Genomic DNA, 15477 nt, shown 5'->3' on the forward strand with positions numbered 1-15477 from the left:
TCAAATAAATAAAATGTAAAATGTAAACACAAATTGCTCCAAAAATGAATACTGGGGCATATCAGTGAATTTCAGATCTGCATTTTGTAAATGCCCATAGTTGCTGTTAAGCTTTTTTAGTAATTCAGGCTAGTTTTACATTAAGTGGATGTTTCATTTTTATCTAGGCAGGATTGCATCACATCCCTGATATTTGCTGCTTATATAAGTAATTTCTCATTGTACACTAAATGTTCCTTGACCAGAATGTGTCACTTTCATGCTGAAAAAGATAATCTGCTAAGCACCCTCTTGACCACTAGATGGAAACATCAAACAGCAGCAACTCACAGCTTTGTAGAAGCATAACGAGAAAAATGGCAAATTTCTCTTGTGATTATTCTGTTGTTATGGGAAGACTGGGATCTGGGCGACAAAGACCTCGCTTCAGGAAGGTGACTGTGCATTTAAGCACCCCAGCCTGAGCTGAATCACCAAAGGGAAGCTGTACTTGGAGCACACTGAGTACGAGGAGGATGATTTGTATGTTTATTTGGGGGGTGTGGACATTGCAAAACAGAGGGAGGATTTCCCCAATCATTGAGAATAAACAAACCAACAATTCTGGAACCGGTAAGTTGGCTTAGCACACAGGGGAAAGGGGACCTGGATTTTATTATTGATGGGGGTTTAGGGGGATAATTACACAGTAAAACTATTTTCAAAGACAAACAAAAGATGTAATTTTGGGAGTGACTAGGAAACTGAACGAAGTAGGTGTGTGATGTGATTGGAAATGTCAGCATTTGTGCCAGTCCAGGCTTACAGGGGGGTATATGACCAAGAAAATAAGGATCAAGTGGCTGACCCCCCACCCCAACCCCCCCCCCCCCCCCCCCCGCAAGCAAACTCCACATTGACATGCTTCATCTGATGGGTTGTGTTTCCTATTGATCAGTAACTGACATTCCCTTCGGACAACTGTGGTGGGAACACATGGAGACTACTTCCATCTGCCCCGTCTGTACTAGAATATATCAAAAGAACTTGCAGTTCCCTCAACCTCCCCCCCTACCCACCCCGCTTTGCCAAGCTCCACCACTTGTCAGATTTCATCCACTGCAGTGGGAATGTAAGGTTTCTCAGGCACCAGTTCTCTATAGACGTATCAGCTATAGGATAATGGTGAACACTTACTACACACCCAATGGACTAAGGACAGGCAATGGAGCAGCAAGCTGCCGAGGCCCCGTGATAGCTTGTGAAATGCTGCAGGAGGGTCCCATCATCTGCTATGGAACGGCAGAAGGTCACCATACCTCACATTGTGCAAAACAGAGGGAGGATTTCCCCAATAGGTTCCATTCATGGCCCACAATCAAACACTACTGCAATACTAATGTTAACATTATTGAGTGGAACCCTGCAACTGACAAGAAGAGATACACTTGAGGTTATGCTTGTTCTAAAGACAACGCCTAGTCCACAGGCACTGGTGCATCTTGGATTAGACAGAGAGAAACGGAGAACAACCTCATGTAATTTCCATGGGAATAGACCCCCATGGGAGAGCTGCCATTTTCTAATTTTCACTTCACTTTGCAGGTGCCTCGTTCTCTTGTTGTTACTCCCATCTTTTCCGCTGTAGGTCGAGGTGGGGGTTTGCTCATCAAGTCATTACTTGTGTTCCCCCCACGAGCCCCAAGTGACCCCAGTTCATTTGCCGCATCCATAAATAAGGAATGAGACGGCACATAGACGCACACACATGCCAGGTCACATGACATGAGATGACAGCATTATTTATTGCGTTGTGTGTTCTTGGCTCTGCTCTGCCTGCAAAGCATTTCATGAATTTTGGACCTTGATTTCTCACGTGGGAATTTCCGGAGATGATCAACAGTGCTGGGTTCTTTCTGCCTCCCTCCCCCCGAACACGACGGGCCTCTGTTCTGTCTCCTTTGTAGTCAGATGGAGACGGTGCCTCTGTCCATATGCTTTGCTGCATCTTCCCAAACCCCCTGACCCCTGTGTATGACCCAAGAGACCAAGCTCCTGTTCTAATATAAGCAGTAAGCTGCCTCCATAATTGCCCGACCGTGGCCAGAGGCACTGCAACCCCTTCGATCTGCTCAATTTTCACATGGATCCTGTTTTTAGGCAATTGGCCATTGCTTGCCCCCCTCTTCCCCCAAGCACATTATAGACACATGAGTGTAAATAAAACTGCAAAATCCGTTACTTGCACTGCTCAAACTATTGAACACAAGCCCTCAGGGAATAATGCAACCCCCCCCCCCCCAGTCAATACAACAAGGTACCCTTTGTGTGACATTGAGCTTCACTGGTGTAGCAGATGTGGAATCGTTAAGATGGTCCAGAGCAGCTCTTAAATGGACATGTCCTCCCTTGCATGAACATATCGCACATGTGAGGAATCAGAAGATGGCCGGGTACCTCCCTGTGGCTGGGGGAATCAACTGTGGCCATGATCTCAAACCCTTGGTCACGCATGTCCAGAACGGTCAACTTTTCCCTTGGATTTTTCAGTGAAGCCTCTGTCAGGGAAGCCAACTACCGACTCACCCACACTCCCCACTGAGAGAAAATCTCGCCCCTCCCTGCCCCCCCCCCCCCCCCCCCACCCTACCCCGCTTTTACACACCAGCATTTATATTTCACTTTCATTTAAATCAAGTGATTTTGGATACCTCAATAGGAAAATGCTTATGTAAGAGAGTCGTACATTATTCTTGGCTTTGAGTCTGGTAAAGGAAATCACACTTGGCAAATGGAACAGATGTGGTTAATCCCCTATCAGAGTACTATGCACTGGGAAAGAGAGGACCAGTTGGGATGCCATAAATAGCTGACACGTGATGAAAATGGTCCCTGACTAGGTTTTATTAGTGGCATAGTGGCAGTACTACAGTATCCCCCTGGAAACTAAAAATGATTAAAAATTGTGTTCCATTATATTTCAAGCAATTATTCAAATTACATTGAATGTGTGCTACTGTTGTACATAAATATTGCCATGATCACAGCAGATGAGGTGAACTTTGGGTGTCCAAATTATTGTACAGGCAGTCCCCGGGTTAAGAATGCTCAACTTAAGAACAACTTGTACTTAAGAACAGAACAGACTGCCATAAAGCCTATAATATTAACAATTTGGGTTAAAAGCAAGTGCACTACTCTGTGACGCTCGTACAAACATTGCACAGTTTCAGTGGTTCATCGGCTCAAGATACAGTACAGGCTTAGGGAATGGATCTCATTGATAACCGCGGCACTGCTTGTACTTGTAAGCCATTAAAAGCTGCACATCTCTCTGTTCTATCATTCTGTGAGATATATCTAAAAATGTTTTACCATCAACTGTCATATCTGTACTCACACGATACACGCTAAACTCTTTCTCTGTTGTTTGCAGTCTGAAGTAATAGAAGACCATTTAATAATGCTTTTCCTCTTCAAACAAATCTTGTACTGAATGGACCAGTAAAAGACTAGCTTTGTTTCAATTTTCTTGACAAAAACAGTTTATCAGGATCTGTCCATATCAGGCCCGTTATGCTCCTATTTAGCCAACAGATGCCACTGGCCATCTTGTTTTATCCCCCTCTTGTTACTCTCACTTGTTCCCTGTTACTTGTAGTTCTTTGTGTTTAGTTAAGTATCAGTGGCTCGCACCTGGCTGTCTTGTAACCATTATTATTAGAATATATGTGCCTGCCGATGCCCCATTCCTTTGTCGGTCATTGAGGGCAGTGTGTGGCTCAGGGGGCTAAGTCTATATGCCTGTAATCACAAGGTCGGTGGGTCAAACCCCGCCTCAGCATCTCTGGAGTTCCTTGAGCAAGGCCCTTACCCCCCAGCTCCCTGGGCGCCCCAACAGGTGGCTGCCCTTCACAGACAGCTTACTCTACAAAGAGTAAGTTGAGGGAGGAGTAAATAAAAGAATTTCCCCATGGGAACGATAAAGGACCGATTATGATTGTAGAAGTTAGTGGTGTGCATTAGTCCCCACTCATGGTTTACTGTTGTTCCATGTTAGTATCGTTTGTTATTGCTTTCCCAAACCAGTCCCTGTGTCTAATCCTAACCCTAATCCTAACCCTAACCCTAATCCTAACCCTTGTCCCTGTCAGTTTTTCCTCCCTGCCTCTTGTTTGAACTTCTTGCTGTCCTATGGTGTCTGGTTCTATGTGTGTTTTGTGTTCATCAATAAAATCCCCTTCAGGTCATTAAGCTGCATTGGGATTGCCACTCCCTGCCCGCATCTACACACAATATTTTAGTTAGATTTCTTCAAACATTGTGTTTGCAGTAATAATGAATATCAGCTTTCTATTTCCTTGAAACTTGGCTCTGTGAGGAATGTTATGTCTTACTTAGGGTACCTTTGTCCCCTCTTGGCAGAGACATCTAACTTCTACATCTATCTTGACATAGAATCCACACATAGCATCAAAACAGGTCCTAGACTTGACCTTAGTGTGACTCTGATGACACACTCCACCTTCACAGTGTCCAATGGAAAGCTTCACACAGTGAAAAAATATAATTCAGAGAACACTCCAAAAAATTCCAGAATGTCCCGCATATTCCCAAAAGGTACTGAAAGCAGAGAGAGAACCACAATTTTGAAATGCATTGAACAAAATACAAATAAAAGGAATAAGGCACAATTCTTGCTTTTGCAAGAAGTAAAAAAAAAAAAAAAAAAAAGCAATCCAACGTTTTATAAAACAAGGGTGTTATATCCCAAGAAATGCAATGCAGCCAACATTTGCTGGACATAAACAATGCCAGTATCCATATTTGGGGGAGAAAAACATCACTTATTTAGCAAGCATTCTCCACCCTACTCTATTTATAGAACATCCACCTGTCCTCCATAACCATTCCCAGATCTTGGGAAGCCAGGAGCCTTGCAAGGAAGCACACCATAAGAGGCAGGGAACACCCTGGACAGAATGCCAGTTTACTGCAGGGTGTACACTCAGCAAAAGGAATCGTGATGCACAAATTCATTTAATTAGTTATTTTTGGACTGTAAGAGGATAACCTGGATACCTGCACAAATGCAGAGAAAACATGCACACCTTACACCCACAACACAGAGATCGAGAGAGAAAGAGAGAGAGAGAGAGAGAGCTCTAGGAGAAAATATCAAAACCCTGACACCGGTGGTGTGAGGTTACAGTGCTAACCACTATGTCCCATGCTGCCTTTTATAACACGTGGCTGCTTAAAAGTGAGTACATCAGGGGAATCAGTGTAATTCGACACACATAGCCTACATAAAATTTGAAGGAAATTAATTATTGTGTATTATCTCGGTGATTTCGGGGAGGGGTTTTCAGCCTGTCTTAAATCAGTGTTCTCTACATGAAAACGTACCATACTTAAGGACCCCCCTACCACTAACGCGTGAACAAATAAGAAACTAAAAACTATAGACATCGATGGGGGTTAATATTTCTTTTTCCGGGTGAGGTGATCCCTACCCCCCACTCGCATGCTTTTGGCGTTGCGTAAAGCGGATTTTTATTATGTATCAGTAGATAAACGTTAGAAACATTCTTCTAGATAGCGGACTTCCAGTTAAAACCCCCGTCTAAGTAATTAATGTGACATCACTGACACGAATCATACTAAACGTTGTACGAAAATCACGCCGAATTCTGCGCCGAGTGCCCGTGCTTCAGTGCGCCGCGTTGTAAGGTCTGCAAAACTCCGGCATTGTCACTGGAGGCGCCAAAGTGAAATTGAGAAGAAAAAAAAAGCTTTATCCTGTGAAAATGGCGTGTTTTATTAAATGCATGTGCAACTCGAGCGCTATATCAATAACAAATCATGCAAGCAAACAAATAAATAATGAATAAATACAGCTACCCTGGAAACCAAACAAATTTAAGCGGCATCACCCTGAACCACAATACCGAGTTTATCAATTTTTAGTATATTATATAGGCTTTTAAACAACCCTCACTGTCTTATTGGTCTTGTGCGTTCAGAATGAACTGCTGTAAAAACCTTGAGTTTCTCCGAGTCTTTTCTGATGTTTAATGGTTGTTCACCTTCTTAGATTAAACCATAATCGTCTTAAACGCCGTTAATTTAAAATAGGTCTAAGATTTTCTTCCTTCGACTAATCGTGCAGCCTATAGGCTATATATTTTCTTCCGAAGCCGAGTATCAAATATGGAAAATGTACAGGATGCATATGAAGATTAGTATAGATAGTGCGCTATAGCCCACGAACCCACGATTAAAATGCCCTAGTTAAAATTATTAGAGCTACCTAATATATTTTCAATACAGTACCGAGTCGTTTAGATATAAGGCATTTTCCTGCATTAAAATAGGTACATTGCTTCCGTACGTTAGAGGAATTAAAGCATAAGAGAAGATGTGTTTTGTTTGTATTGAATCTTCTTTGGTTTGGTTTCTGCTTCGGTCGTGAGAAAATACAGAATAAGACATGTCTCTTTATGGGATTAAAAAATGAAAGTGATAAACGGAGAGAAAGAGAAATAAATTGGGGAACTGAAGATGATCTCGGGAGCGGGAGGAGCTATAGAGCATCGCTGGCTTGTGAGGAGCGGCATTCCACAGCAGGAGCACAAACGGGGAGAACAGGAGGAGGATCGGAGGAGAAGGAGTGTCCGCATAGCCCGTGTGAAATTGTTCATTCAGCTCGCAGCCTCTACGGATTATTCTGGCGTGTATCTGCACCGATCCCGAACACATTAGCCGACCCGACCTGCACAGTGCTGAACACCTTTCCGGAGGCTACTGGAAGCGCAGTGACTGAACGGCACCTAAAACTTCGCATTTTCTTTAGCAGCAGCTTACTGGAAAAACGTAAGTATGAATCAACTAATGCAAACAATTTAACGCGCTTGAGTATATACATCTATAGTATAACACTGCAAACCAGTGTAACCTTATATATGTGGTATTTTCAACGGTTTTACCTGTTGCAAAAACTATAACACGGCCCTTTAACTTTTTGGAATGGATTATACTGGAATCAATTCCATATATTCCACTAGGCGCTAAGGAATGTAAATCTAATACTTAAACTGTGGGGATTGATTCTAATGAAGAATTTAAATTATTAAGAATTTATTTCAAAACCCCTAATTTCATATAAATTCTCTTGGCTTACGGCTGTTTATGAAGACATCTAAAGTTGGAAAAGTATGACCCATGCACCGCATCTGGATTTCATTTAACAAGTTTAACATTTCACAAAAACATGAATTCTTATTTTTCGTATAGGCATGGTGCCATTATTCGGCACCACTAGTTACGGTAGATAAACCAGATAATACGGGTTCTCTCCGGGTGTCTTTTCCAGATGACGGATATTTATGAAGATAGGCGTTGCACAAAACCTGATTTGTGATGATTGATTTGCTGCCGTTCTTTGGTGTATCTGTGCTCCCGGCGCTTAGGACGTACTCACACTTGGCCCGGTTGCCTTATAGGTTTATACCGTGCCCGAGCACGATTGCCCCCCACCCCCGCTGGTCTGCGCTCACATGGCCCTTAGCGATCCTGGCCCGAGCACCATTTCGTCATCATCGTGCGACTTTTTTGTGTTGAAGAAAATATAGGAAGGAAAGCAGAACGGAATTCAGGATTAATGCCATTATTTTGTGGCTTATGTGGCGTCGTTTGGGGCTCATTGACAGACACAGATTTGTCAAGTATGCAACGCAGCAATTTTTATTTATTCTTGCTCCACCAATAAGATATTTTACCAAATATCTCGGAGTTTATGCAGACTAGTGTTGCATGGGATACCGGTATTGGAAAGGTACTATGGTACTGCATTTATGAAAGCTGTTCGATATTATATATCTTTAGTGCCGGTGTAATGCCGAAAAACGCATCCCTGCCTAAACAGGCATAGCTGCCTTAGAATGCACGCCGGTGTTCCGACGAGTTGAACTTTTAAGGGTTTTTTGGGGGTCAGGGGTTTTTTAGGGGTTAGGGTTTTAGGGGTGTTTTGGGGGTTAGGGTTTTAGGGGGGTTTTGGGGGTTAGGGTTTTAGAGGTTTTTTGGGGTTTTTGGAGGTTAGGGTTAGAATTTTACGGGTTTTTGGGGGCTATTGATTAGCACTACGGTAGCCTTACTCGACAAAGTAGCTCAACTCGTTTCAGATCAGCGACCAATCGGTCATTTAGAGACAGGCATGCATTCTACGGCAGGGATGCCTTTTTCGGCATAACACCTGTACTAATTACATTCTTACAGACATGGCTAACACTCAATATGTCTGAACAAATGGCGAAACTCAATTATACCCCGTGTCAAGATCGCATGCATCGTGCTATATAGAATACTCAAATATCAGCTAGTAAAACATGATCTATTTAGCTTTAAGTTAGTGATTTATGCGAGAGGTCTTGTAATATACAGTAGCAGACAGGTTACGTTAACATGAAACTAGCATCTGTACTTACAGGTTATTATGCTACGCTGTGTTTTAAGCAGTTAGATAATCAAGCATAATGCGCAGCATGGTTAGTTTTTTTTTGTTTATTGAGCAGACGAAGAAAGCAGAAGAAAAGCCTTTACAGGCGCTATTCGCTATTTATTTTTTTACAGTGGAGAATAATGGTGATGAGTTTTATCACGGAGAAAATACTTTTATGGTTTTACATGCTCGCGTGTTTGTTTTTTTCATTCGCCAGCACATCGCCCACTCAAAATCCATATAATGAATCGCATCCAATCCATACGGGTCCCCCTCTATTCTCTAGCCCACAAATACTCTCCTTATAATTACACACATTTTTTTCGCAACAGAGTTTTTCCGGGAAGAAAACGAGGCGACCACACGACCACGCAGTTACTCTCGGGTTCGGTTCCTTATAATGTACTGTACTACATGTGCGCATGCGGGTCTCAGTCGTATCTTTGACGTCACGTGACGATTATTCGTGCTCTGGCCCACCTCTCCGAACGGGTCAGGGCGCGGTAAGGAGCGATCACACTAGTGAAACGTGCTCGGGTACGATACTGATCGGCTAGTGTCTGTACACCCTTAATCCTTTTTACTTCCAGCTTCAGTTGTAATCGGGAGCAGTAGTTGTCAGGCACGCGTAGGGCCTCGCGGCTCCCCGGCTCCCATTCACGTGCAGTACAAGTTCTTATACAAAGTTCTTTGTATAAGTTTATTTCATTATCTCGAATTTCGATGTATTTTTCATAATTCTTGTATTCTGCAGGGTATTGATTTTAGTAGTCTACTTATTTTGCATATCCAACATGTTCTTGCTATTTTTATCTATTCTGTTGCCATTGTCTTTTTTAAGTTTGGTCCCAGAGTTTACTCTTATACTAAAAAGAGGAATGTTGGATTTAGCAGTCAACATAATCAAACCACAGCAGTGATGCTCTGTGTTTGTCAAAGTGGGACCCGTGCTTTTGAAAGCCCATGTTTATTACGCAACATTGATTGTAGGAAACAATGGTGGCGTCCATGCAGAAACACACATAATCAATTTGTTGTGCATCCAGTGTATATGAAAAAAGTTTTTTAAAGTTCTTGTCAGTATTTATTCATTGACACTGTCCACAGTGTGCTGTACATGTATACTACACAGTGTGCTGTACATGTATACTACACAGTGTGCTGCACATGTATACTACACAGTGCGCTGTACATGTGTACTACACAGTGCGCTGCACATGTATACTACACAGTGTGCTGTACATGTATACTACACAGTGTGCTGCACATGTACTGTATACTACACAGTGTGCTGCACATGTATACTACACAGTGTGCTGTACATGAATACTACACAGTGTCCTCTTATTCCTGCCAAGTGAGCTTTGAACTTTAGGAAGATGTAGCACTGGTACAAGTACAATATGTGACTATATTGGATTTTGAGAATCCCAGAGTGTATTTGATTGTCAGCTTTGATCATAACGTATTGGAACTATCAAACACTGTAGTGTATCTTAAGCTTTTTCCAAAAACCCCTCAGTGTGTAACTTTGCCATTTGCAGTACATGTGCGCATGCTGAAATGAAAGCAAACGTAAAATTGCTCAGTTAAATTGAGTGGCTGGTGGATTTCTTTGTGTGTTTATATATAGTCACCGATCTCACACTTCTGCTACACCACCTTACCACCTGCACAGTCGTAACTCACATACTCACACTTACCTTCTCACACACACATACACACACACACGCACACACACACACACACACACAGATAAATAGTTCACCATGGAAACAAAGTGCTCTGGCAAATTTACAGTATGCGGCTTTAAAAAAAAATTTTATATATATATATATATATAAATAGTGACTCAAAAATAAATAAACATACACCCCACAACACAATGGCTTAAACTTAGGCTCAGAGGCATATCAGAGGAGAATAGCCATTAGATTGAGACCATTTTTTAAATTAAATTTGAGGCAGGAGCTGTGGTCCAGCTGTAGCCTCTGGCTGACGCCTAATGAAATATCTCATGTGAAATTCAAGAGTTACTTTGAGAAAAAAAAAAACTAGAGAGAAAGGTTCCATGCATAATGTGTTTGGCTTTATAGGTTGGGGTTGTTGTCAATCACAATGTTCCGGAAGTATGTAGGGTATGCATTTACCACATACCAGAGGGATATAGGGACTACCGATATTTGAGCATTGCTCTCAGCCAAGACATTCTGCGGCATTGTAACGTTAACCACATGTAATGATTATGGGTTTCTCTCCATGGAGACCAGCCTGTTATTATTATGGGATGGCTGGTGGTCCGCCACACATCTCAACTCCGAACTGATGTCACTTTTGGCAGATGATCATGTGAGTGCATGGGATTGCAGGACCTTGTGGTTAGACACGTTTGTGAATGCATTTCGGGGGGGGGGGGGGGCTTTTATGGGGGCTGCTACCTAAGGCTGAGCTCTTCAGGGGTTACACAGTCTGCTCATCTTCACCTTATCATTGCATGTTTTCCAGATGTAATAAAACCCTTCAAAACATTATGGCACCTAACAAAATGAGGTTTTCCCAGCAATGATAAGAATTGATTTTACTGGAGCAGCTCAAAGTTTATTTCATATAACAAGCTGCTTTGAGTGATGAAAGAAGAAAATGTAATTCAAGAAAAGAAATAAAAAGTAATAAAGAGCAGAACGTTTATATAAATGTATAGTGAAGAATATTTTGAAAGTGCAAGTAGAAGGAATGCTTTGTGAGTACAGTGTAGGAGGCACACGCTGAGAGCAGGAGCTGCCTTTCTGAAGCTGAGGGACACGGCAGCTGGCTGAGGATTCCGACACTCTCCCCACTACTGCTGAGCAGGTCAGGTGACCAGGAATGGAGCTGGCAGAGGTTTGGGACGTCACTGCACCCTGCGGCCCCTCCCACGCCATCCTGCCACAAGCCAAGCGGCAACAGTGATATTTTAATTTTAATGACTGAATTTTTATATATATATAAAAAGGAGTGGCAGGGTGGCACAATGGTTAGTAGTTCTGGATCACACCTCTAGGATTGGGTATCAGGTTTCTGCGCTGACACCATGTGTGCATGCTCTCCCTGTGTCATCGCGGGGTTTCCTCCCTCAGTCCAATGCTAAGGTATATGCTAAGGTAAAGGGGAGTTGCTAAATTGTGTGTGTGCCCACTGATGGGTTAGTGCCTCGTCCTGGGTTATTCCCTGCCTTGTGCCTGTAGCTTATGGGATCGGATCCCCTTGAGTCTGCGTAGGACAATCGAGTACAGATGATGGATGGCAATAACAATGGCATCCAGAATCTTGTCCTTTGAAAGCTGTTCGATATTCCATTGTTTTATGTCACACCAAAGAAGAGACACATAGCCTACATACAAAAAGGTTCAAAAGACTAGTGGCACCATGCAAAAGTCCAGTACACTCTTTCCTGACACACAGATGGGCCCTATGTGCAAATTCAGTTCTGACTCTGACTGAATATGCATTAAAAATGCACACATATACTCTACAAGAGCGGGTTCAAATAGGTGAGCCTTATCGTCCACACGAGGCAACCAGTTCATGGCAGCATTGCCGTGCAGCCTTGACTGCCACAGAGAAGAGGGTCACATACTGTATGAGTATGTGTGTCTTAGCTCTGTATCTGATAGTCTGGGCTTCATTAGATAATCTGGATAAGTGAAGCTGGATAAGGTTCTGTGGAACGGGACCCAACTTGTACAGCATGTAATGTATTGTTTTTTGTAGGGCAGAGGGAAAAGCTTTATATTGCTCATTTTAACAGCTTAACATTGATAACTAGATATGTAGTTAACATTATTGTTAATTGTAAATATAAAACAAGATTAGTTTGTATCTTGGTGACACATATTTGTTTCACTGACAATAGTCCATGTAAGTCCTGTTAAAACATTAAACCGTTCGCCGTCAGCAATGTAAAGATAGGGTTCTATTTGTGGTGTTAAAGGCATCTCATGATCTTTGTTTTGTTTTGTAAAGTAGATCCTGAAAAAAATGCATTTTTTTACATTACTAAAATAATAGATTTTTGGCAATATAAGTATTTCCATTTGGCAGCAACAATATATCAGTTTCAGTGCATGCCTTAAAGCATTTGTAACAGGCTATTATGAAAGCAGGGCATGGTGCAGGCAGGAAAAAGAAGGCAGAAATCCACCTCCTAGTAATAACAGGCACTTATTGGGAAATGCAGGGCAAAGGCAGGCACTTAAATACTCAAAACTGAACTGGGTAACGAAGAAGCAGGAGCGAGCAATGAAGCAATTAACCAATCAGAGAGGGCGCAGAACAACGAGCAATCAGGTAGAACAATCAATCATGAAGCACAGGGAAACAGGTGGATCTAATAAACTAATTATGGAACTAAGACACTAACGGGGAAATCAGGAAACCAAATCTAACACTAAGAATATAACAAAGACAAGCAATACATAACTGCAAAAGGCACAAAGCAAAAAAGCAAAATATAACACAAACCACAAACTAGGGACAAGGAAACTAATAGAAAAAAAACACTGGGGAACAAAAGTCTAATAAATACAGAGGAGGGTGGCCTGGACCTAAACCAAAGGGTTAACATTCGCAGAGTCACACACTCAAGCTGTTGAGCCATGCATTGGTCAGAGATAGAGAGGGAAACAGGATGGCCAGCAATACCTGCTGACCAAAGAGGGAGGAGCCATAGAGGGCAGGGTCCAGCAGGCGCTGACCCCGATACAGACAGTAATTGGTCAGTCTTGGCTCCTTCCTTCATGCCGCCTAAAGGCTTCTGGGAAATTAGTTGGCAAGCATGGTTCTTTCTTTCATGCCGCCTAAAGGCTTCTGGGAAATTAGTTGGTAAGCAACACTGCTCCTATTTGGACAGCAGTGAAGTCTTCCACCCCCCAGAAAAGAACTCTTTCTGTTCACACTGTGGGTTTCATCCGATGATGGCAGACCACCTGTACCCCAGAGAGAAGTGGGTGTTGCTTTGTTGGCCTGCCTTTGCTAGGAAGATGAGGCTGGGGGGGATCGTCAAAATTCAGCATGTGTGTCAGTAAATAATGTAAGAGAAACAAGTGCAGGGGGAAATTATGACGAAAGTTGTGCGAATGCTGGCTGGATAGAGATGAAGAAAAAATAAAAAAGCCAATGCTTTACTGAGGTAGAAACTGAAATGTTAAGGCCATCTTGCTTTACTTTAGATATGTCAGTGTCAATATGATTAAGATGAAATGTCAGTGCTAACATAGCTGCAGGACTAATTCTACACAGAAAAACTGAAGTGCCTTTGGCCAAATTATTTTGTATTAGTAACTGAAATGTCAATACCAGCTGTACTCCAAAGGTTAATCTAGGCATTTTATCAACATTACAACACCGCTGACAGCAGGCCTGCGTGGCCCTTTTGTAAACAGCATGATTCCTTGTGCTTCAGGTAGGACATGAAGCCACAAGCAGCGATTTGATAAACTTATTTTTCCTAAGAAGAGTCAACATTGTTTGGCTCCACGTGAATCAACTAACTTTAACATCCAGATAGGGTTGGGGGGTAAAACTAAGCAGCATCAGCTAAGGAAGGAGTGGAATCTTTATTTAGGGCATAGTGAGGTGTGTGGCTCATTGTGAGGTTTGGTTAGGGTTAGGTACTTGCCCCCTGTCCTGGAGGTTATTAGTTTGAATCCCTGGGTTTGCAGTGTAATCATATCATCCTTGTACATTGCTTTGGAAAAACTCTTCTGCTAAGTAAATGCTTCTTTGTAATTGTACCGCATCTCTAATAGGAACCAAAACAGCAGAGCAAGCCGATTTATGCACATTCATGGGGGTGAGGGACAGGTGGAATTCATTAACATGAAGAATGCTGCTCATGTGACTTTGTCTCCTGAGACCGCCACCGGCTTTGTCCCTCACCAGTGTGTCACTCTCATCTTTTATGCCACAATACATGACACAGATGTCAAGGAAATATGTGAAGTATTTTGCCCCCTGTGTTTTGGGGAGGATAATACAAATTGAATACAGAAGGAGGCACTTATGATGAGTTTATTAAGTTTGGAGTCTGGATCTCAATGACATGGAATCGTTACAGGAAAATTTGAACTGTCCATCCATCGATCCATCCATTTTCCACAACCGCTTATGTAATTCAGGGTCGTGGGGAGACCAGAACCTACCCCGGCGGCTGCATTGCGGGCTGGAGCACCAACCCATCACAGGGTGCACTCACACACCATTCAGATTTTGAACTGGACTCACCAGAGAGCTGTTCAAGGAAGGCAGAGTTTAAGCCAGTTAGAACGCTGTCCATTAGGGGTCAGCACAGATGTAAGTGACAGCGTGGATGAGTGGCAACAGGTTATGCTTAGCTTAGCTTGCCTCTCAATGTACTTATGCAGTGTCTGACACAGTCAGGCTGGTGATTGGCTACTATCTCCAGGCTGCAGACTTGGGTTAGAATGTGTATACAGTCAAACCTCCCTTATCCGGACCTCCAATATATGGGCAACTCCCCCTACTGGGCAGCTCTAGGCACACGCATGTGCAAATTAATTTTACAGAACCAGCAGCTGTTACTACAAGCCTCAGTCTAGGGTTGGGGCGTAACAGAGTGAAAGGGAAAGGGGACGTGGAGTAAGGGAAGGACCGGGTCCGATGGAAAAGGGAATACACATGGACAAAGGGGTATTTTAATATATTTTCCTGTTTTTATTGGTATGCCAGGGATACAGAACAAATAAACCCGGGGCCTGTACTACGAAGCAGGGTTACTGGCTTATCGGGGTAACTTGTTGGATTTAAGGTAGTCTGGGCAAAATGTAAGTGAACGAATATGAAGTCCATTTAAACTGTGGTACCTTAAATCCGACAAGTTACCCCGATAAGCCAGTAACCCCACTTCGTAGTACAGGCTACCGGTGCAAAAGGTCTCAGGAGTAACTATAGCAAAAACAATAAACAAAACCCAGCTTACGAATGCAACCCAAAGCTAACTT

The sequence above is a fragment of the Paramormyrops kingsleyae genome, chromosome 13 (assembly GCF_048594095.1).
Source record: "Paramormyrops kingsleyae isolate MSU_618 chromosome 13, PKINGS_0.4, whole genome shotgun sequence".
In the NCBI taxonomy this organism is placed as follows: domain Eukaryota; kingdom Metazoa; phylum Chordata; class Actinopteri; order Osteoglossiformes; family Mormyridae; genus Paramormyrops; species Paramormyrops kingsleyae.